The sequence below is a fragment of the Aquarana catesbeiana genome, linkage group LG11 (genome assembly GCF_042186555.1).
Source record: "Aquarana catesbeiana isolate 2022-GZ linkage group LG11, ASM4218655v1, whole genome shotgun sequence".
Classification (NCBI taxonomy): domain Eukaryota; kingdom Metazoa; phylum Chordata; class Amphibia; order Anura; family Ranidae; genus Aquarana; species Aquarana catesbeiana.
In genome coordinates, this window is record NC_133334.1 from 66391162 (window position 1) to 66413192 (window position 22031).

The following is a 22031-nucleotide window of genomic DNA, read 5'->3' on the forward strand; positions in this document are numbered from 1 at the left end:
AGGAAGTGGGAACATCAAAAGAAAAGACATTTTTGGAAAGAATATGTGACAGGAGTCATAGCACTAAGCCATTAATGTCCGAAAATGTGGGTCCTCTTTCATTTAGAAATCTGGCAACTGTGTCTAGACCTAGTTAGTGTGGGATAGATGAGTATAGTTTCCACATCAATGGTTACCAAGAGGCACCCATACGGAACAGTTAGACCCTCCAGGTTTTTTAACAGATCTAGGGTATCTTTAACATAGGAGGGTAAAGTGGTGACATGAGGTCGTAAGTACTGATCTACAAAGATGCTCGCTCTTTCTGTTTTGGAACCTATACTTGAAACAATGGGACGTCCGGGTGGTTTTGTAGGGTGTTTGTGAATTTTGGGGAGGGAATAAAAGGTGGGTACTTTTGGGTGAGCAACTTGAATACCTTTAAAGATCTCTTGCATGATCACACCGCTAGCAAGGGCAGATTGTAAAAGATCATCATACTGTTGATCAAATTTCGTTAGGACACTAGCAGCAATTGGTTTATACCAGAGTCTATTCTTTAAGATGTCCCAACACATATTTCTATATGCTAAGTATCCATCAATACCACGTTCCCGCCCTTATCTGACGGCTTGATTATCAAGTCAGGATTGTTGTTTAAATTAAATAGGGCTGTTTGTGAGCCTCACTCAGATTGGGGTTGGTCGTTTTTCTCATTGAGATAGTTTCAATCTCTTTGATGGTGTGGGCCAAAAACGTCCATACATTAGAGTTGATATGTAGGGAGGGGAAGTGAGTAGACTTTTTCTTGATTGCCTCTCCTAGTGACCTGATATCTTTTAAAAAAAGGGTTGTTTGTATATGTTGACCATGGATTAACTCCGATTCAGGGGTATCTTGAGTGGTTGTAGTAGGTTCGCTCTCTTCTAGGAGTAAGACCAGATTTGGGACAGAAATTGAGGCCGAGCGGCAATAGCTCCCGTTCAGTGGTATTGAGGGGATATGATGATCGATTGATCACTTCTAATCTACATTCACTTCTGGGGAGATTCTGTTCAGTTGCTATTGGTGTATTCATTATGGGGTCACAGGAAGATCTGCTGTCAGAATTGGCCCTTACCCATTTTGTATTGGCGGTAGGAAAGTATTGATCTATGTGTCATTTTTTGTCTATCTGGATTGTTCCGGCTGTCGCAGTACTGACGGGCCTGGATGCCATCAAGGTTTTGGCGCAGTCTATAATTTGTAGTCGAGTACTCTGTTCAGTCTTAGAAGTCAAAGGTGTAGTGATAGAAGAAGTGTTAGAAGAGACACCCAGTGCTTGATTAGGAAACATAGTTAGCTCGGTATTTACCACAGAGAGGTCAGTCCTTTCCATATTTTTGTCAGTAGTGGGAGGATTTGGTTCACCCAGTGCTCTTTTCTTGTCTGTACCTGATTGGTGCTCACCACCTGTTTGTGTTCTCTTCCTTGAGCCTCGACCTCTCTGTCGACCAAGACCTAGAGCCTTGTGATAAATAAGAGTTAGCGGAGGAATCAGAATCACTTGCTTTATCATTTAAAGGTTTACGTCTATTTCTTTGTACATTGGGGAACTTACGGTTCCCTCATTGGCCGTTAGTTTGTGGCCAATTGTAGGCATACTTGCCTGCAAAGGCTAATTTGTCATGTGCGAGTTTGTCCTCTTTATTGACTAACAGATCTTTCGTGAATGTTTGAATGTGTTCTTTTAAGCGAGTATCAAAGGTTGAAAAGTTAGAGTTGTTTAATATACTGGTATTTTCATTGTAGATTCGCTTTATCTCACAATCTACTAGTTTAAGCTCTCTTGCATGTAATATTCAATCATTAATTCCATCATTTTCCTGGAACAATCCTTTAGGTTCTGTTCCCATCGGGTCTTAAAGTCATGGTCAGTGGCTCAAATGTTGGGAAAGACCTGAACTCTGAGACCTTTTGGGTTGAGATTCTCCCAGATACATTGTTCGAAGTATTTAATGTGCCAGAAACGACTCGCTTTTCGCTCAAACACTTGTAGTAATTTGTGATAAACAATCTCCATTTCAACATTATTATTAGTCAGAGAGGAACATGTTTGCCTAATGTCCAACATAAAACCCTCCCAATTGCCTCCTGCCATCCTGGTAAACACTTGCAAGGAACAGGTACAGATTCAAAGCAACTTAGTGCACTAATAAAATTAAATGGTGTTTGCCACTCATCTATAGACAAAGAAGAAAGTGCAAAAATAAGCCACGTCCGTAAATATATGAAGACAAAAAAAAATAGGTAGTACTACGTATTAACAGGGGGGTGGACTTTTTAGGCTGAGAAACACTGGAGAGGAGGTAACAGTACAAAAAAAACAGAGCGAGCATCTTTGTAGATCAGTACCTACGACCTCATATCACCACTTTACCCTCCTATGTTAAAGATACCCCAGATCTGTTAAAAAAACCCAGAGGGTCTAACTGTTCCGTATGGGTGCCTCTTGGTAACCATTGTTGTGGAAACTCTATACTCGTCTATCCCACATGAACTAGGTCTAGACACAGAGCATTCTGTTTAGCCAGTACATACGCCTAAAACGGAACTGCTCAACTGATGCTGACTTTAAGCACGAAGCAGATCTTCTTTATCAACGACTTCTAGCGCGAAGTTACACCAAAACGAGTCTGAAAAAAGCAAGTCAGTCCAGACGTAGTGAGATTCATCACAACCTATTCTGACCAGCATCAAACCATACGTTCTATTATCCAAAAACACTGGCATATTTTAACTACAGATCCCACCATCAGCAAATACATAGGCTCTCGTCCCGAAATCACCTTTCGACGAGCTAAATCCTTAAAGGACTCCCTAGTACGAAGTAATTACCGAAAAACCATGAATACAGCACAATCCCCTGCAGGCCTCTTCCAATGTGGCAATTGCGATTTCTGCGATTTGTTACTCACTGGACCTTCGGTTCCTCTCCCAGATGGTCGTACACACGTCCTACGGCACCACATTACATGCCAAACTCAAGGTGTTATCATTGTTATCATTTTTTGTCAATGTGGAGCCTTTTACGTGGGCAAAACTATTAGGCCCTTTTGGAGAAGAATCAAGGACCATGTATATTATGCTACAAATGGTCTTCTGAATACCACAATGGGGTATCACATAGCTTTCAAGCATATCTATGACCCCATGGTGTTTAAATTTGCTGCTCTGGACGTTGTTTATGCTGACCCTCGTGGGGGCGATTTTGATAAAAGAGTACTCCAACGTTAAACGCAATGGATACATAAATTACAAGCCAAGGTCTACCCAGGCTTAAATGATATGATCAGTTTCAAATCCTTTCTCTAATAGATTCAGTTCATTAATATACCATGCAATTTGTTTGTTTCTGAGTTCATTCTTCTGCCTTCCTAAATTGCTTCCCTTACCCCCATTCCTCTTCCCCTTCCCCTCCTTGTTCTTTAAGAGAGGGTAACACAGGACTAGAAATTGAATTTTTATCTGTACCATTCGCAAGGCTCACTAGATTATCTCGATGGAGATAGTTGATGTATATGCATATACAGTACTATATATATAGAATCGTTATCTGACTGTTAGTAAATATGACTGGAGAATTCATGCATGATTTCAGATTAACGGTGTTTATATATTTTCAGCATACTGTTTAGAATTTGTATGCATCATTTTTATCTATTGTAATTGGGGCCTGGGCAGCAATGTTAACACAGAGTCTTTCAGAAACATGTAATTCCCAGACAGTGGTGGCACTGCGTACTTTTACTGACATTTGTAGTCCATTAACTATTGAATTTAGCCTAAAACTGATAGACACAGCAGTTCCTACAATGCCCAGAATGCAGTTGTTATACTCTAATATGGCCGGCGCATGCGTGAGGTTTCCTCCGCCTGGATGCTGCACCACTCAGATTTCTCCCCCTAGATGTAATGTCCTTCTCTCTGTATAGACCTCTCTGCACAGGCGCAGAGAGTATGAGAGCTGATATCCTATAATTCCCACAATCCTTCTAGCAGATCAGCAGATCATATGATGCCCTGGCTAACGATCAGCTGTGGCTGATCTAGAGTATAAATACCTCTCAGCTGCCGCAAGCCCTGTGTGCAGTGGATTGCTGTCTCCCAGGGGCATGCTGTGATATTGAAACTTTAAACATAAGTACTTAGCTCTAGGTCATTATTAGGCCCTTGCTGCTTCAGACTATTTATGTGCCCTTACTGTTTCTATCTAAGCCAATGTTATTATTGTATGCTTATAGATACAGCGATTGGCTGTTGGGCTATATATAGCCATCAGCAGTACTGGAATTCAAATCCAGGATTCACTGTGGGATACTCTTTGATGGCCCTCCTCTCTCTGATGGCTGTTCCCAAAATAAGGAATACTATTTACATGCCCCTGTTCATACATTCAGCGATATCTAATACAGTAAGTCCTAGCTTTTTTTTTTTTTTTTAAAGCCCATACAAACTCTCTGTGCTGACATTGGTTGTATGTGCTCCATTTTCAGTTTCTTTAACCTTTGAGTGAATTATCAACCGTATCGTTACTGTACATGATTGTGCATTCCAAACAAGGTAATGGCTTGATGTTTGTCTCTGCTCTCGCAATTACTTAGCACATGATTTTTATCTTGAACAGTTTGTTTATGTGTTAGTTATGTGTGTCTAATGACATTATATCTCATTTCAGATAGATGCATTTATGTTATAATCTTCATTCTTACTTTTATGTATTTGTAACCTTCAATAAATTTATCTTTTTATACTGTTACTTCCTCTCCAGTGTTTCTCAGCCTAAAAAGTCCACCCCCCGGTAATATGTAGCACTACCTTTTTTTTTTCTTCATATATTTACGAACGTGGCTATTTTTGCACTTTCTTCTTTGTCGATTTCCAAAAGAAGTTCCTGCACTACTTTGGGCGACTTCAGGGGGTGATTTCTCACCTCCCAACTTTTTGAGATAGGAATGAGGGACACCTATTAGCAAAAGTATGTAGTCATAGGACACACCCCTAACACGCCTCCTTAAAGGAGAATTATTCAAAAAATAAATAAAAAATGATTAGTTAAACCCCCAAATGTTTTTTTTTTCACCAATAATATTCCTTTAGATTGGCTTTGGAAATTTACAAATAAAGCAATTTAGAAATTAGATGAAAGGTTTAGCACTGGGAAACTCTTTTTGAAAGATAAAAATTGCATTTTATATAAAACTATATAGATCAGAACAAAATGTGGGACAAATGAGGTGGAAAAGGGGATCGAGCGACTTTGTTCCAAATCAGGCGATTTCACTAGACATCTGTGCAGGAAAGTGCACTGATGTCTCTGAAATCGCTCACAAAAACGGACCAAGGCCCCTTTTACAATTATGAAACTTTTCCTGCGACTTTGGACATCAGAGCCACATGACAAGTCATACCCCATGATTTTAAATGAGTACCATTCATATCTGTGCGACTTCAAGTCACACCGACTTCAAAGTAGTCCCTGTACTACTTTGGTCCGACTCTGATGCGAGTTGAGGTCCATAGACCTCAAGTTTACACAGGCATTCCCTGAAATCGTGGCAAATTTGCCACTGCAAAATTGCGGGAAAATCGCAGGAAAATTGTGTGACTTTCCCTGCGACACCTGCGTCCATAGACCTCAAGATTACACAGGATTGCTTAAAGTCACATCAAAATCACAGAAAAAAGCGCTGCAAAATCACGCGACTTTCAGGTTGCACAAGTGTGAAATGGGCCTAAGTCACTGTGCTGAGTACTATTATACCTAGAATATAAAGTAGTCCCACCATCAAACTCTAGTAAACGTTGTTCTCAATATAATTGTGCTAAAATGGCTGAAAATCACACAGATGGTATCACCTACTGAAAGCTTGCATTGTACTCAGCAGTGTATGCTGAAAAGAGGCGAACGCCTATTAGCCAACGCCACATCAGAATGAGCATGGTTGTTACTATACTATTAATGCCTGAAACGCAAAACATTATTGTATAGAATCAAACATTAGTAAATGTATTTTCTACATAGGCTTGTGCTCAGCTCTGTAGCATAGTGGAATGCCGTACACCTTTAAAGGTTCAAGCCATATCTCCGCTAGAGCAATTACTAATAGATCCTTCCCATGACAAACTGATCTCCACATACTATAAAACTCTACTGCACACCACAACGCACAGACTCAGTAACACGCTCACTAATGCCGCGTACACACGGTCGGACTTTTCGTCTACAAAAGTCCAACGGACGCTGACGGACTAAAGCTGGCTGGTAATCCGATCGTGTGTGGGCTTCTCCGGACTTTCAACGGACTTTTTTAGCCTCAAATCCGACGGACTTTAGATTTGAAGCATGCTTCAAATCTTTACGTCGTAACTACGACGGACCCCGAAGTCCGCTCGTCTGTATGCTAGTCCGACGGACAAAAAACGACGCATGCTCATAAGCAAAAACTAAACGGAAGCACTCGGTCTAGTAAAACTAGTGTTCGTATTGTAGGTAGCACATTCATCACGCTGCAAAATCTGTGATCGTTGAATGCAGCGCATTTTATTTCTTCTTTACGAAGGCTCTAAAGAACGAAGGTGTTTTGCTGTTCATAATCAGAGTTCTCCCAAAGTGATTTCTGGATTCTTTTTCTCTTTGATCTCATGAATGATATAGTATGCATTTTAAAAACAATGTTTCCATACTAATAATACTTTTTCCCCTTTTTTTTTTTTTTTTTTTTTTTTAGGTTTGTAAAGTTACCACAAAGAACCCATTATTCTGTTTTTTTTTTATAGTGATTATTTTTTAGTTTTTAGATAAAGTTAACCCAAAGCACCGTTTTTGGTTATGTAAATTTTTTTATTTTCAAGACTTACCACTTGAACATTATTAACATTAGTAATGTATTTTTGGTGTGTTTTTTCCAAACTCAATGAGATTGTTGTCCCTTGTTAATTTAACATTGTGTGTAAAATCAATGATTTCAAAGAAAACACATAAAGTCTTTTGCTCAACTCAAAAAAGATCCATTTATTCATGGTCAAAATAAAATAAAGAGGAAGTCAACGCTGGAAAAAGTAGGTGTACCAGAAAATTGGGATCTTGCGGAGTCCATATAAGAGGGAGCACAATCTGGTCCAAGAATCCCAGAGATCAACAGCACCAGCAGATGATCTAGATGTCCCCAGACTGTGGTCCTACAACAGCCTGCGTCTTCTGTCAGACCAGACTGAACCCAGGTCATCACTTTCTTCTCTTCCCTGCAGCCTTTCCTCCACGCTGCCCTGCAGCCTTCCCTGTAGCCTTCTTTTGAGGCTGTGGCTCTGGTGTTTCAGTTGTGGCAGGAGGAGGAGGAGGAGGAGGAGGGGGGGCTGCCTCATGTAGTTGGGTGTTTTGTGTTAGCGTGCCCTGCAGCCCCTTATGGATTGTTTCCCCAAATAGGCGCTCACAAATGAGGCGCTGCTCCCAATCCATCTGAAGAAGCCTGCTGGCTAAGTAGCAGCCATAGGATTCTTCCGCTTCGGGGGGGCTCCTTAAAAAACGGGTGGCCTCTTGCATGAGGCGCAGGGATGCGTCCTGTGTGACCATCCCCTTCCTGGCCCTTTTTTTGGGAAGGTGGAGGGGAGGCACTTGGGATTCGGTCAGGCTCCTACTGGGCCCAGCCACCTCACTTGGCCCAGCCACCTCACTGGGAGCAGCCACCTCACTGGGAGCAGCCACCTCACTGGGAGCAGCCACCTCCTGCCTGACACTGGGCCCAGCCTCCTCCAGGATGATGGTGAATCCGGCCTCCTCCAGGCTGTCCATGGGCCCGGTCTCCTCCTGCCTGCCACTTTCCCCACATTCCTCCTGGATGGACTCATCCTGTGTATAAAAAAAGGACAATAGTTTGAGTATATTTTTTTGGGTTCATCAATGACACACAGTTTGCTTCTCATGAATAGCAAATTCAATGTGAATACATCTCTTTAATAAAAGAGTCTAATCAGACACCCTAATTATTTCAAGCAGGTGCCAAACATATTTAGCCACTACTGTCAATTGATATGTATACACAATTTTGAGTGCCAAATTATTTTAGACAATTATAACATCCAGTTAACATCATTAATATTAGTACAGTAAATATTTGTTAAAATAATTTACCTGACTCCAGATGGTCATATCTGGTTCATCCAGGATGGAAGACCCAGCTTGCTCCTCATCAGCCTCTGCTGGGGTGGAGGGAAGGGTGGAGGGAAGGGTGGAGGGAAGGGTTGAAAGTGATGGCCTGGCTTCATTCTGGTCATCCAGAAAACGGAGTTGATTGTAGTACCACAGCCTGGGTACATAAACATCATCTGCTGATGCTCCTGATCTCCTTGATTCCTGGATCTTCTTATGCTCCCTCTTATACATGTTCCTCAAGACCCCAATTTTCTTGAGCAATGTCTCCATTGTTGCTTCCGGGATGGTCGCCTGGACAAAGGCCAGAAGTCTCTCCAGCGTTGACTTCCTCACATGCTTTGCATAATACTGAGGGTGTTTCACCTCCCACAAATTCCTCATCTCTCGATATTTCGAAATAAAAGCTGTAAGGAACTCTGGATCCTTAAATAGGGGATTCATTATATCTGGAAAAGATGAAGTCACAAGACAAAAAACACTTTTATTATAGGTTTCTGCTAACCCCTCATCATCTTCTCCCTATGTAGGCCTCATCAATCTATCAAGCCATATAGGCCGCTTGCTACAAAGTCATGACCATAAAACCCAAAAAATATATATCTAAAATTACCTTCGTTTTGTAACGTCCTGGTCCACTATCACCTACCACAGAAGGTACGTACGACACGTGCGCAAGGGCCCTCTTTATACACTACGCATGTGTGAAACTCCGCCTGCGTCGCCCGCCCCTGACGTTCGAAATTAACTCATGTTCTCCGCCCCTAATTCGACGCACAGAACGTACGTACGACACGTGCGCAAGGCTCTTTATACACTACGCATGTGTGAAACTCCGCCTGCGTCGCCCGCCCCTGACGTTCGAAATTAACTCATGTTCTCCGCCCCCTAATTCGACGCACAGAACGTACGTACGACACGTGCGCAAGGCTCTTTATACACTACGCATGTGTGAAACTCCGCCTGCGTCGCCCGCCCCTGACGTTCGAAATTAACTCATGTTCTCCGCCCCCTAATTCGACGCACAGAACGTACGTACGACACGTGCGCAAGGCCCCTCTTTATACACTACGCATGTGTGAAACTCCGCCTGCGTCGCCCGCCCCTGACGTTCGATTTTAACTCATGTTCTCCGCCCATTTTTTGTTACGGCGCGTAGTGGAGTTAAAGAATGGCGGAGACACCTGAAATGTTGACGACCTCAGGTAGTGGAGACAGCCCGAAGGCTGGAACGTCAACGAAATCTATGAGGCCTAGATTTAAGACCTCTAATATGAGTTTTAAAGAGATGGTGGAGATGGTGGCCATTCTTCACAAAGACGACTATGATGGCAATTATGGGCCGTACGCACGGCCAAATTTGCGCAAGGCCAAAATAATGGCGAAGGTCGTGGAGACTTTGCAGGCATCTTTTGGGGTCCAGCGCTCCAAAGATCAATTGAGAAAAAGATGGTCTGACCTGAAACTCAGGGAGCCGGATCAATACCGACGTATCCGGAAAGTTCTTAAAAAAAGTAAGTACTTGTCGTGTTTTTCTCTTGTGTTTATTACCTTGTATACTGCTCCATGTGCTTTTCCTTCCTATACGATTTTTTGTTCATCGTTTTAAACGATCTTTTAATAAACCTCGTTACATATCTATAGATAGATCTATATATATATATATATATATATATATATATATATATAGAGATATATATATATAGATATATAGAGATATATTTATATATATAGATATATAGATATATAGATATAGATATATATATAGATATAGATATAGAGATATAGAGAGAGAGAGAGAGAGAAATATATAGAGAGAGAGAAATATAGAGATAGGTAGATAGATAGATATAGAAATGTAAAACATTCTTTTGGAATATTTGAAGTTATCTTAATTTTTTTGCTTTACATTTAGTTAGATATTTAGAGATTTTGTTCCAGATATAGAGAGAGATCAAAAGATTATTAACTATATTTTGAGATATTGATATCTATCTATCCGATATGTCTTTATAATTTTAAATATTGAGGTAAAATAGGAACTCTACACAAACCACTTCACTACAAATGTTGGAAAATTACTATGTACTAAAATATCTGTGTGCTAATTAGATTAATAATTTTTTGTTTCACATAGGGGAAAAATCACTCAGCCAACAACAAGAAGACAGTCCACCCCAAGCAAAACATGATTGGGAAATCAGCCCAAGTCCCATTGAGGATGTGGAGGAAGGAGAGGTGGGCGACATGGGCACCCCACCAGGTGAGTGTCTGACACACCAGCTTACGTTAATCTATGCATGGCTGCCTTTTGTTTAATGTAATTTGTCTACTCTATTTTAGGGGATCTGGTTGTGCTTCATTCAAGCAACAGTGCCACCCCCGAGGATGTGGAGGAATTAGGCTACATGGGCACCCCACCAGGTCAGTGTCTGAGACAACAGCTTTATTTATGGTAAGGTAAACTATGTATGTGTGCATATTTCTAAAGACATTTTTTGGTTTCATTCCACTTTAGGTACAACAACAAGAAGTGACTATTTCACCTCTGAAAGTGCCCAACGGCTAATTGGTCAAACAATGGCCTGGAATAAAGACATTGATGAAATGCGTAATCGGCTGGATCGTATGCAGCAGGAAATGAAGGACATGATTGATGTTTTGGGTCGAATCTAAATGCCCTTTTTTAAACCCCAAAACATCAATCATGTCCTTCATTTCCTGTTTTGCTGACCCCATTCTGGGCCTTCTCTTTCTTTTTTTGGCAGAACATAAATGGCTGTTTAACCTAATGTAAAAAAGGAGGGCTGTTTCTCGTAAATACCTCAAAAATCCACAAAAAAATAAAACTTGATTTTCTAAAAAACACAAAAAAAAAAAAAAGTGATTTTAAAAAACCAAAAAAAAATAAAAATTAATTTTAAAAAACCAAAAAAATAAAAAAATTGATTTTAAAAAACCAAAAAAAAATAAAAAACTTGATTTTAAAAAACCAAAAAAAAATAAAAAAAGTTGATTTGCAAAAACCAAAAAAAAACTAACAAAACTTGATTTTAAAAAACCAAAAAAAAATAAACTTGATTAAAAAAAAAAAAAAAATAAAAAAACTTGATTAAAAAAAAAAAAAAAATAAAAAAACTTGCTGAAGCAACCAATTCTTGGTCCATGAACTCCTCCTCGCCCTGTTCATGGACTGGTCTTGGGCTGAAGAATAAACTACAGCACCAAGCACATACAATGCACGAGCTCTACGACGAGTACGTACAGGTAACATGGCTTCAAAACGGTCGGCTGGTCAGAACGCACTAAACAGAATGCACTGAAGAACAGCAAGGCCTGTGAAGAACGACCTGAAAATCAGGAACGAGCGGCCAATAAAACAAAGATTTCTCAATGCCAACTGACCAAACGCACTGAAAAGCAGATACAAACCTCACAAGCACAGACTGAACAACAGTTAAAACGAACTGAAAAATACGAGTCTCACAAGCGCGAATCGTCTCTCACCAAACTTCTACTAACACGAGATAAACACGAGATTAGCAGAAGGAGCCCAAAGGGTGTCGTACGGGCTATTGAACTTCCGTTTTATAGTCTCGTCGGACTTGGTGTACGTCACCGCGTACTAGGCTGTCGTACTTTTGTGTGGTCGTGTGTGTGCAAGTCCGTTCGTAAGAAAGTCTGCCGCAAGTCCGCCGAAGGTACGTCGGAAGTATGTTGGACAGGCTGTCGGACTTTTGTAGGTGAAAAGTCCGACCGTGTGTACGCGGCATAAGTGGAAAGCTGATATCCCTGAGCTGACGGAGGATATCTGGCAGGACATACTTCCCCTCCAGGTCCCCTCTGTCATCTCCTCCAGGGATAGGGTCATACAAACCAAACTATTATACAGAGCATACTTTACGCCATCCTTATTATTTAAACTTAGAAAACTACCATCGGCAATGTGCTCCAGATGCAGCATTGTGGAGGCCACCTTCTTCCACTTGATGTGGGAATGCACCGAGATCAGGCGGTTCTGGTCAGGGGTTACTGCTTTTGTCAGTTCCCTGACCCAATTGCCTAATATCTGCAACCCCCTGAGATGCCTACTAGGATATGTGGACGATGAGAGTATATCTAAAAACAAGCAAACTTTCCTGAGAATTGTATTATTTTATGCCAAAAAATCTATTACTATTCATTGGAAATCACAATCCCCACCTACGATAGCATTCTGGCTGAACATGGTTAATCAGGCTATACCATTATACAAGTTCACATACGAAGCCAGAGGATGCCCTAAAAAATTTTACAAAATATGGGGTTTGTGGACTAGCTCTGAAAACACTATTACACCTACCATATAAAGCTAATAAAGAAACTCCAGTCAATGATACCAAGTTTGATGAAAACTGAATAGACATATGCAGCTGTACAATATGAAAACATATATGCCAAATATATACCATTGTCTGACACTCTGTATTGTAATGAGCAATGTTTGCTCGAAATGTGTGTATTTGTGTTTGTACGTCTGTTTTGTACCACAAAACCAAATAAAAATTTACCTTTAAAAAAAAAAAGGTTCAAGCCATGAGTTTGAATCCCTCTGACGGTATAACCTCCTGAAAATGTGCATTGCACTCAGCAGCATAATTGGCCAATGCACATCAGTTTGGTTTATTCCATAATTTTAACTCTTCAAATGCATGCAATGGTATGTAATTATTCAATAATATTTTGGTGTGGAATTTCAAAAATCAAGGAAAAAACGTCGTAGGGTCCCCCCCTCCGCCTGTAAATACCAGGCCGAAAGGGCCTGGTATGGACTTTAAGGGGAAGCCAACAAAAAATTTGTGGTCATCCTCTGCTGTGTTGTCAATCGCTTTTTTTTATTAGCGGGTAACCGGCTGTGCAGAAGAACACAGCAGTGGGAGAAGATGGCGGTGGCAGGAGAGACGGCTTAGGGAGAAGACAGCTCTGGGAGAAAAAACATCAAACACTAGTAAATGTATTTTCTATGGACAATTGTGCTAAGCCCAATAGGCTAGTGGTCAGCGCTTCTACCTTGAAAAACTCCGGGCCTGAAGGACACATGGGTTCAAATCCCACAGAGAGATACTAAAAGATACCATTGGTGAATGCCAATTAGCCAAAGCAGCATATGCTGAAAATGGGCAAATGCCAATTAACCAATGCACTTTAGTTTGGCTGATTCTATGATATTAACTCTTCAAATGCATGCAATTGTATGTAAGTATTCAATAATATTATGGTGTCGAATACCACACACTAGTTAACGGTCAGTTTACATTTCTTTGTTTGTTTATTTTAATTTGCTTGTGCACTGAAAAAATAAACACAGCTGGTGGATTGTAGGTTGGCCAGGATTTTTAACTCATACCTTGAGTGCTGTGGAGACATCTGAGCAGACCACCAAGCCATTGTGCTAAGTACACTGAGACCTGCATAATAGTGTAGTATGATTAAAGAAATAAACATAAATAAATAGCGCTTTATAGGCACCTAAATTAAAAAAAAAAAAACATGAAAAAGACAACATAAAACAAATAGGTAACCTAAATGTTCAATACATATAACTTTACAGAATAGCAGACATTAATCTATAATAATCATTCATTAGTTAGCAAAAGAAGGAAACATCTAGGAATTCTAATTGCAATATACATCAATAGAAGCACACGTTGTAGTGTACATCTCACATAAAAATGTTTCTTTCATGTACATGGATCATGGTTGCAGTGCAGTGCTTTATAATAACTGGCATTTGCATATCCGCGGAATCGCTAATTAGCGCTGATTTCCGAATTTACTAACGTATGTTCGCAGCTAATAGCGCTCTTTTTCATTCGCACATTCACCTGTTGAAATCCTAATTGCCTAAAATGGCCGCTATTGCATGTAATAGCACCCAGTACTTACCGGCACTATAGTAAATGACCCCCTTAGTGTCTCTCTCTCTAATAATAATAATAGAAAATAAAATAAAAAATAAAAAGAAATACCTAGATCAAGGTTTGAGCTAGGTCAGTACAAGGGTTAGTGTTTGGGTCAAGGTCATGTTCAATGGTCAAAGCCAGGGTCGAAGGTCAGGGTCAGTATTTATTTATCATTTTGACGGGATTTTTTTCTTTTTTTAGTATCAGTGTCAGTGTCAGTGTGTTTTAAGTAGGATAAAAAAATGGGCACTATTGTTTTTGACCTATACTATGGGTACAAACAACAACTAACATACACATATGTGGTATCCCTGCAATTGTCAGGAGCAGGAGAATTTAATTTGGGTTGTTCTTGGGTGGAATGTTATGGTAGTAGCAAGAAATATACAACTAAATTGTAAAAAAGATTATTTTTTTACTATTTTGGGACAGTTTTCCTTTGCCATTGCCATTTACCACCATAAGAAAGCCCAATTTGTCCTGAATTGTCCACTGCAGCAGTGGGGAATGAGTTAAGTATTTCAATGTATTCCTTTCCCTTCTAGCCAAACAAGCCTTCCTATCCCCACTTACTGCATGGGTAAATTTACCAACAGCCCAAAGGGTGGCTTTCATGTTCATCATGTGTTATCGTTTCTCATCTTAAGGCAGTCTATTTATTTAGATAGGCTGCCAATGCAAAATTTCTAAAGAAATGGTAACAGTGCTGTAGGAAAAGTTAGGTCTTAGTTTACATTTTCTTTAGAAATTAAAGCAAAAGTCCTCTCCTCTCTGATATTTTAATAAAAATGGGTTGAATAAACCATGGTGGTCTTTTTCTTGTATTCTTTCTGCAATTGTTCTCCACTGGTGTAATATTCCCCATTCAGACCTTGACATTGGAAATGAAAGGCTCCCATACTGTTACACTGGGACTTGCAGACCCAGTCTGAATGGATCTCAATAGAGATGTCTTAGGGCGGGAGGTCAAAAGAGATAGAGTAGGTTGGACCAGAGGTTGTGGAAAACTATAACAAATACCCCCCTGATACATGATTTTATTTATATTTCAATACACCTACATTTACAAAGTGTATGTCAAGACAAAAAAAACTGATGTAGTGCATCTCTGCAATGCATTTTACCCTACAAGCACAGAAAAATACCTGTTGATCAGCCAGAAATGAACTCAGCTGGGTATTCTTCAGCTCGAAAGGGGACCAACTTTGGAGCATGGAGAATGTGTATCAGCACTAGAGAGAAGATATATTGCAGCATATGCTGCTTTTTTTTTATATTGGAATTTGCAAGACACGTTTTTATGTAAATTGGAATTGATCTGAAGCCTGTTAGTGTAGACTCTATTTCAAACTGTAAATCCCATGGCTAAAATTTATGTGCAAGAAATATTTAGGAACAACATCGGCCTCATCTGTAAGGCTTTGATAGGATAACTCAAAATGTAAATCCAGTACAAAAATAGTTAAAGTTTTCATGCTTATAGCAAAATGAACCTATTGGATTATTGACAGGTGAAGTTATTTTTATAACTTATCATCGAGTGGATGTTGCTAGGTATAAAAGATCACCAAGAGTGGGGAACGAGGACCAGTGTTAATCAATGGAAGGCAATAGGGATATCATTTAACAGCCAGTTTCTTCACTGCACAGTACCACACACAGGGGTGCAAAATGAGTGAGGATTATTGGAGTGGAATGACAAATAGGTTTTAGGCCCAGACAGGGCTATAATCATCTCCCTTGTATGTTGAATATAAGATCATTGTCAATGCTAGATAAATAATGCAATCCAGAATGAACAACTGGGGGTTTCTAATTATTACCTAATCTAAAAAAGTGTACTGTGAATTGATTGGGACAAGGAACAAAAAAAGTGGGACTTTAAATGAAACATGCACTCCAGGAGACAACACCGCCACCATGAATATGGCAGGTACCCAAAAATAGAGCAGAACCAAAGACGTTAAGTAGAAGCATCACATGACATCGATTGGCATAAAATGATTTAATAATATAAGATTGTAGAAAAGGTACACATTGTAACATGGTCCATATTGGTACTATAGACAACCTGGATCTAAGAGAGCCGAGTCTTACATCATACATAAAATGTATCATAAATACAAAAATAATTTTATATTGTAAACATTGTATATTGTAAACATTGTAGAAAGCAGTTTCATAGATAACAGGTCTCAATAACAATCCATTATATTCTTAGTTGGTAAAAAATATATCCAGTTTAAATGTAGAGTAGAAATAAAGATAAAAGCTGATGCAATTATAGACAACAGGGGGGCCAAGTAATGGCTCGTACTCCCATAGTAGAACAACTTAATTGGTTCATGCCATAAATAATGTAGATAGCCAAATTCACTGAGGTGTGTCTCCATAGTAGGTGATTATAGTCATCGTTGATTGGTATGGTCCAATTAGTATGTATATAGTAGTAGGGTAATATGGTATAAACGTAGGGGCATCTATTGGCTCAACGCGTTTCGTGGCGAACGCCACTCTTCAGGAGCAAGTATGAGGTAGGTGTCTATGAGTATTAAAGAACATCCATATTAAAAAACATCTAAAATAATATTGTATATTTAATCTGTGTAAGTGTGGAGGAGGGGAGAAGAGAGAAAAAGCGGGGGGGTAGAGCCCGATTCAATAAGCTACTTACAGGTACTCCTATGAGGTTGGGCATAGGCGTGGAAGGCTGGGGGCCAACCGGCGGAACATCAGCCTGTTGGGAGCTGAGGTGGACTGGCCCAGAGCTCACAGGAGGAGATCCGAATGCAAACAGCAACCCCCAAGGCGGAATCCCCATGGATGCGGAAATGGGTGTGATGCCAAGTGATAGCCATCTATGAACAAAGGGATAAAAAGTGAATATGTATGTGTGTGTATGTATATGGGATGGTGACTGGTGTGAGTGGTGGTATGTATGTGTGTGTATGTATATGGGATGGTGACTGGTGTGAGTGGTGGTAAAAACGTAAATGTATGTGGGGAAGTGACTAATGTGAGTGGTAAAAAAAAGGGTGTGTTGGTGCAAGTGTTGATCAAAAAGCAAGGAACGATAGCAGAGAGTGGGAACAGTGTAAAGTGGTGGGAGGAAGAAACACCAAGGGGAAGAAAAGGAGGAGAAAGGAAAGACAAGGAATGGTGAAAAAACCAAGAGAGTTACCTGGGAGAGGTGTGAGCCATGTGAACCGGGAGTGCATGCAAACCATGGGGATGACCAGCGTGTGGGGGCTGGGAATGAAACGGAAGGAAGATATACACTCCAATGTGGTCATGGGTGTCCACCAACGGCACGCTGGCAGCCAATAGGAGGCGATGGCGCCAAACAGCTGAGCAGCGTCAGCTGCCCATTGTCTGACGGTCATCATCTCGTGTAGGATGCTAGATGGAATCGACAGCGGCGGCGCGCCGACGTCACAGAGAGTGACGCAGTGCGCGTCAGCGCTGGAAGCGTGACGTCGATGCGCAATTGGGTGTGCACCCGATCCTCCACGTCACTCAGCGTGAGGAGAGGGGGAAAAAGGGGGGGACCCCAGGAGCGCATCGCAGCTCCCAAGAATAGGCCAAGCAGCCGGCAGGGCCAGACCAGCCCACCTCCCAACCCAACACAGTAACAACACAAAGGGACAGCGTGGCTAAGCATACGCAATATGAATAATAGTGACGAGCAGTAGCATGGTAAGATAGACTCCTCCAGACCGACACCAAAGAAAAAAAAAACGAGGTAACAGTGTTGAAATTGGTTGATGCTTGGATATGGAAGAGGCACCTAAATAAATAAATAAAAATAATGGACAATACCAATATTTAAATAATGTAAAGAGGTAAGGGGTGCATGTTTCCATCCCTTAATGAATACAATATACTTAAAAGACCTAGACAGGAGGGTGGGACTTTGAATGAGGCGCGAGGTGTGTAGGGCCAGGCGCCTCCATCCCCAATAATTTGGACAAGGAACAAAAAAAGTGGGACTTTAAATGAAACATGCACTCCAGGAGACAACACCGCCACCATGAATATGGCAGGTACCCAAAAATAGAGCAGAACCAAAGACGTTAAGTAGAAGCATCACATGACATCGATTGGCATAAAATGATTTAATAATATAAGATTGTAGAAAAGGTACACATTGTAACATGGTCCATATTGGTACTATAGACAACCTGGATCTAAGAGAGCCGAGTCTTACATCATACATAAAATGTATCATAAATACAAAAATAATTTTATATTGTAAACATTGTATATTGTAAACATTGTAGAAAGCAGTTTCATAGATAACAGGTCTCAATAACAATCCATTATATTCTTAGTTGGTAAAAAATATATCCAGTTTAAATGTAGAGTAGAAATAAAGATAAAAGCTGATGCAATTATAGACAACAGGGGGGCCAAGTAATGGCTCGTACTCCCATAGTAGAACAACTTAATTGGTTCATGCCATAAATAATGTAGATAGCCAAATTCACTGAGGTGTGTCTCCATAGTAGGTGATTATAGTCATCGTTGATTGGTATGGTCCAATTAGTATGTATATAGTAGTAGGGTAATATGGTATAAACGTAGGGGCATCTATTGGCTCAACGCGTTTCGTGGCGAACGCCACTCTTCAGGAGCAAGTATGAGGTAGGTGTCTATGAGTATTAAAGAACATCCATATTAAAAAACATCTAAAATAATATTGTATATTTAATCTGTGTAAGTGTGGAGGAGGGGAGAAGAGAGAAAAAGCGGGGGGGTAGAGCCCGATTCAATAAGCTACTTACAGGTACTCCTATGAGGTTGGGCATAGGCGTGGAAGGCTGGGGGCCAACCGGCGGAACATCAGCCTGTTGGGAGCTGAGGTGGACTGGCCCAGAGCTCACAGGAGGAGATCCGAATGCAAACAGCAACCCCCAAGGCGGAATCCCCATGGATGCGGAAATGGGTGTGATGCCAAGTGATAGCCATCTATGAACAAAGGGATAAAAAGTGAATATGTATGTGTGTGTATGTATATGGGATGGTGACTGGTGTGAGTGGTGGTATGTATGTGTGTGTATGTATATGGGATGGTGACTGGTGTGAGTGGTGGTAAAAACGTAAATGTATGTGGGGAAGTGACTAATGTGAGTGGTAAAAAAAAGGGTGTGTTGGTGCAAGTGTTGATCAAAAAGCAAGGAACGATAGCAGAGAGTGGGAACAGTGTAAAGTGGTGGGAGGAAGAAACACCAAGGGGAAGAAAAGGAGGAGAAAGGAAAGACAAGGAATGGTGAAAAAACCAAGAGAGTTACCTGGGAGAGGTGTGAGCCATGTGAACCGGGAGTGCATGCAAACCATGGGGATGACCAGCGTGTGGGGGCTGGGAATGAAACGGAAGGAAGATATACACTCCAATGTGGTCATGGGTGTCCACCGACGGCACGCTGGCAGCCAATAGGAGGCGATGGCGCCAAACAGCTGAGCAGCGTCAGCTGCCCATTGTCTGACGGTCATCATCTCGTGTAGGATGCTAGATGGAATCGACAGCGGCGGCGCGCCGACGTCACAGAGAGTGACGCAGTGCGCGTCAGCGCTGGAAGCGTGACGTCGATGCGCAATTGGGTGTGCACCCGATCCTCCACGTCACTCAGCGTGAGGAGAGGGGGAAAAAGGGGGGGACCCCAGGAGCGCATCGCAGCTCCCAAGAATAGGCCAAGCAGCCGGCAGGGCCAGACCAGCCCACCTCCCAACCCAACACAGTAACAACACAAAGGGACAGCGTGGCTAAGCATACGCAATATGAATAATAGTGACGAGCAGTAGCATGGTAAGATAGACTCCTCCAGACCGACACCAAAGAAAAAAAAAACGAGGTAACAGTGTTGAAATTGGTTGATGCTTGGATATGGAAGAGGCACCTAAATAAATAAATAAAAATAATGGACAATACCAATATTTAAATAATGTAAAGAGGTAAGGGGTGCATGTTTCCATCCCTTAATGAATACAATATACTTAAAAGACCTAGACAGGAGGGTGGGACTTTGAATGAGGCGCGAGGTGTGTAGGGCCAGGCGCCTCCATCCCCAATAATTTGGACAAGGAACAAAAAAAGTGGGACTTTAAATGAAACATGCACTCCAGGAGACAACACCGCCACCATGAATATGGCAGGTACCCAAAAATAGAGCAGAACCAAAGACGTTAAGTAGAAGCATCACATGACATCGATTGGCATAAAATGATTTAATAATATAAGATTGTAGAAAAGGTACACATTGTAACATGGTCCATATTGGTACTATAGACAACCTGGATCTAAGAGAGCCGAGTCTTACATCATACATAAAATGTATCATAAATACAAAAATAATTTTATATTGTAAACATTGTATATTGTAAACATTGTAGAAAGCAGTTTCATAGATTACAGGTCTCAATAAACAATTGGGGATGGAGGCGCCTGGCCCTACACACCTCGCGCCTCATTCAAAGTCCCACCCTCCTGTCTAGGTCTTTTAAGTATACTGTGAATTGATTACTTTTAAATCATCCATTGCAGGCAAATCTTGTGTATGAGATATCAGTGTAAAGTGAGTGTTGCATAAAAATAAAGAAACAAGGAAAAGAAAATGCAGAAAAAGACAAAGTAGTCCCTAGAGCCAGCCCTTTTTTCATTTCTATATATTTTAAACCTTTTTGTCTGAGTATAAATCTTTATCCCAAGCATATTTAAATATACTGACTGTTAAGTGACTCTATACCTGATACTTTCTGCTGAAAGTCTGTTCTGAGTATCAACTATTTATTTCTACATTAGATTAAGGTTACAATAAACTACAAGCCAGGGGCAGATCCAGAGTCTAGTCTCGGGAGGGGCACTGCCAGAAAATAAGGTGTTGCTTACAGAACGGGGGGGGGGGTGTCAGGAGGGCACACACCAGGGAGGTCAGGAGGGCACAAACCGTGGAGGTCAGAAGAGCACACACCAGGGAGGTCAGGAGGGCACAGGACAGGGTCAGGAGGGAACACACTGGGGAGGTCAGGATGGCACACACTGGGGAGGTCAGGAGAACATACACGGGGGAGGTCGGGAGGGCACAGTACAGGGTCAGGAGAGCATATACTGGGGCAGGGGTTGGGAGGGCACACACCAGGGGAGGGTCAGGAGGCACGCACTGGGGTCAGGGGGGCACACACCGGGGGAGTCAGGAGGGCACACACTGGGGGGGACAGGAAGGGGACATATCAGGGGGTCAGAAGGGCACACACCAGGGAGGTCAGGATGGCAAACACCAGGGAGGTCAGGAGGGCAAAGATTGAGGTCAGGATGGCACACACCGGGGAGGTCAGGACGGCACACACAGGGGAGGTCAGAAGAGCACACACCAGGGAGGTCAGGAGGGCACAGTACCAGGTCAGGAGGGCACAGCCCGGGGAGGTAAGGATGGCACACACCGGGGAGGTCAGGAAAGGACCAGGGTGGTTAGAAGGCACAGTGCGGGGTCAGAAGGGCACACACCGGGGAGGTCAGGAGAGCATTCACTGGGGGAGGGGTTGGGAGGACACACAATGGGGTGGTCGGAAGGGCACACACCAGGGGAGGGTTAGGAGGGACACACTGGAAGTCAGGAGGGCACAAACCAGGGGAGTCAGGAGGGCACACACTGGGGGGTCGGGAAGGGACACATCAGGGGGTCAGAAGGGCATACACTGGGGGAATCAGGAGGGCACACACCAGGGGGTAGTCACAATGCTTTAATGAGCCCAATTTTTCACTGTGCCACATGAAAAGGAGATGCAATCCCATTTGTCAGCTAACAGCTCCTCTATGCTAAGCTGCAGTAACTCAGCAGACTTAGCATAGAGGTGCTTACCTCCAGGAAGTTTACATTCCCTCGGCTCCCTCTGCTCAGCTGCTCACATCTCCCTCTCCCAGGCAG